General features: G+C 40.9%; 1 pseudogene; it reads left to right on the forward strand.

Annotated features, from left to right (window-relative positions):
• Positions 1-325: 325 nt before the first annotated feature.
• LOC102812729 lies at positions 326-623 on the forward strand (annotated as a pseudogene).
• The last annotated feature ends 2,806 nt before the right edge of the window (positions 624-3,429 follow it).

Here is a 3,429-nt window from a genome sequence, read left to right on the forward strand (position 1 = left end):
CATACCCTATGGCCAAGCTATTCCATTTCTTTGTAAGCAACAGAAATGCTTACATATTATTCACTAAAAGTCCCCAAAAGTTAACACAGTATTATTCATCACTAAACTGCAAATGTCTATAAACAATAGAATGAATAGTGTGATATATACACTCTGGTAATGTAGTGGTCATAAGTCAGGCTGCTAACCTTAAGGTAAGTAGTTCGAAACTACCAGTCGTCCTGTGGGAGAAAGATGAGACTTTCTGCTCCTGTCAAAATGTACAGCCTCGGGGAGGTGACATTCAGCCAGCCGTTGTGGGAAACAGACTTTCCATTCTAGAACTATGGCCCAGTTTATCTGTAACCTGGTGGAGAAGGCTTCAGTGATGGTAAATGCTGCTGTGATTTACTCGACTTTAATTGGCCACATTTTGGCATTATGACAAGGTGGAGTTGGTTCTTTCAACCCCTGTTGAGATCCCTACAGCTACTCAGAGCCCGAATAAAATAGTTAATAGTGCTAAAACTGGTTGCTTCAAACAGCTCACAGTTAAGGAAGCTCTGCTGATTGGTTTGGTGGCCACTAAGATGTGGATGAGGTTTTATATAGGCAAGCATGGCATCATTGGTTATGATGTTTGAAGACCAATCTTTACCCTCTGATTATATTTGGGTTACTATTTGTTCTTGGACCATTTGTGATCAGATGGCTATCTGAATAAAATAGATAATTATGAGAAAAAAAATGTACAGCCTCGGAAGCCTTATACAGGATCGCTATGAGTCCGAATCCACTCCATGGCTCGCAACCGCCACCATCATTCATACATGGAGTACTATTTAGCAATGGAAATGAATCAACCGTTATTGTTGTTGGATGCATTAGAGTCAGTTCCAACTCATTAGCAGCCCTATGCACAACAGAATGAAACACTGCCCTGTCCTGAGCCCGTTCTCACAAGTGTTGTTGTGTTTGAGACCATTGTTGTTGTCATTGTGTTAATTTATCCGGCTGGGGAATCTTCCTCTTTTTTGATGAGCATCCATTCTATCAAACATGATAGCAAATATACTACATATAACAACATGTATGAATCTCACAAATATAATATTGAGAGAAAGAAACCCAGCACATTAGAACACACACTCTATTATATAAAGTTCAAAAACTGGCATAATCTTGTGTTGTTAGAAGTTAGGGTAGTGGTGGGGGTGGGGATGGGGGTGGGGTGAGCCAGGGCCTAGTTCATGACTGGATACAGACTTTGAGATTCTGATAAAATTTTCTTTCCTTTTTTTGTACCACCACCACTATTTATTTCCAAAACTTTTTCATCATCTCAAACAAAAGCTCTGTGCTCATTGAGTAGTAACTCCTCACACTCCTCCTGTTTCTCTAGTCAGAGAAACACTACTTACTGTCTCTATGCATTTGTCTATTCGAGATATTTTATATTAATGGGGTCATACAATATTTTGTGTCCAGCTTAGTTCACTTAATAAAATGTTTTCAAGTTTCATCCATGTTATAGCACGGACTTCATTCCTTTATTATGGTGGAAAAACATGCATGGTAGGGCGATATTGCATTTTTTTTTTTTAAATCTACTCATCTGTTGATAGACACTTGGGTTTGCTTTTTAACACTTTATATATTGCAGCAGATTTGCCCCATGAAGTTAGCCCATCATTTGATTTCTTGACTGCTGCTTCCATGGACATTGATTGTAGATCCAAATAAAGGGAAATCATTGATAACTTCAATCTTTTCTCCATTTTATCATGATGTTACATATTGTTCCAGTTCTAAGAATTTTTGTTTTCTTTATGTTGAGGTGTAATCCATACAAAAGACTGTACTCTTTGATCTTCATCAGTATTTCAAGTCCTCATCATCTTCACCAAGCAGGGTTGTGTCATCTGCATATCACAGGTTGTCAATGCATCTTCCTCCAGTCCTGGTGCCACATGCTTTAGCTTCTTGATTTTAAACTATGTACTATCTCTATTGTTCTGTTTAAACAAATGCCTCTTGGTCTATGTATGAAGTTTTCTTTTTACTTTCTTCTTAGTAGAATCTTTTTTCTTCAGAAAAAAACCCCAAAAGACAAAAATAGTTTTCCATCCACACACAGGAAAGGCATAGGTAGGGGAAGGTGTTTATCCATCCAGCCTAGCCCCCACCCCCATATAGGTTTGACAGCAGTAGTATGGGAAAGAGAAGGATGCAAAAACAGTGGATGTGGTGGGGAGGAAAGGACAGACAGGTCAGTATTGGAAATGTCATGGGTGAGAGTCCATTTTCTGTTGATCAACCCACCTTGGACACCTTTGCCTATCATCAGGACATAGCAAAACTGAGGTTGAAGGTGGGGGTGCTTCTCAGTACTCCTGCTGTGAAGATCCATGGTGCATTCCAGCAGCAGTGAGTCCTGGATCACAGGACATTTAGATATACTAAATGCCCTCAACTGTCAGTCCATTCAAAAAATTTGACCAATCTTTGTCAACCAGAACTCCAACGTCAGCTGGTGTGATGTCGATGAGGGTTTGCCCCAGACAGTGATCCAGATGAGGGACACGTGCTAATAGCCCATGGTGGGCATGTCCCAACAGGTCCCATCCACCTGGATTCCATTCCTCCCGGCCATGGAGCTGCTCCAGGCTGTCTCAGACTCATGAGCAAGCAGGCGGGTTAGGGAGGTGGAGAATTTGTACAGCATGCTACAGCCGGAACCCACTTCCTCTAAAAATTTTCTTTCTTGATCTAGGATTATGATATGTTCATTTGTGAAAAATTATTGAGTTGGTTACTTATAATGTGTTTACTTTACCTGCTAGGCACACTCATATATTCTTTAATAAAAAGCCTACATTAAAAAGTAGAGGGAGATGAAGCTGCTGGAGACTTTGGACCCAGAGAGGGAGAGGGACGGTGTGCAGATGACCCGGGGCGTGGGGAGTGGTGGGGGGCAGGCTTGCTGGGTATAGCCTTTGGTTGATAGATGATGCATAGAAGGGATTGTAACCATGGAAAGGAAATGCTATACGATGGAATCAATATGAAGCTGATGTCCTCCCATGTAAACTATCACATAATTCACAATAAAACATTAAAAAAAAAAAACAAACGTAGAGAGACCCATTGACCTTGAGATGAGAGAGAGAAGAGGAAGGACTGGCTGGTCTGAAGTTTAGGAAGATGTATGAACTTCTCAGCCCATGGACACTGTTCTAGCCCCTGGCGGCTAGGGCTGAGAGTGAAGTGGCCAGCTGGTCTGAAGTGCAGAGAGGTGTGCATGAACTCCCAAACATACCCATTTGTCCTAGCTTGGATGGCTAATTGACCAAAAATCAAATCAAGGAACATATTTGATACTGAGAACAAGTGCAAATTGCTACAATATGATAAAGTAGACTTTTACCTATGAACTCAGTGACTCAAAAT

Source organism: Chrysochloris asiatica, unplaced genomic scaffold, assembly GCF_000296735.1.
Source record: "Chrysochloris asiatica unplaced genomic scaffold, ChrAsi1.0 scaffold00019, whole genome shotgun sequence".
Classification (NCBI taxonomy): Eukaryota; Metazoa; Chordata; class Mammalia; order Afrosoricida; family Chrysochloridae; genus Chrysochloris; species Chrysochloris asiatica.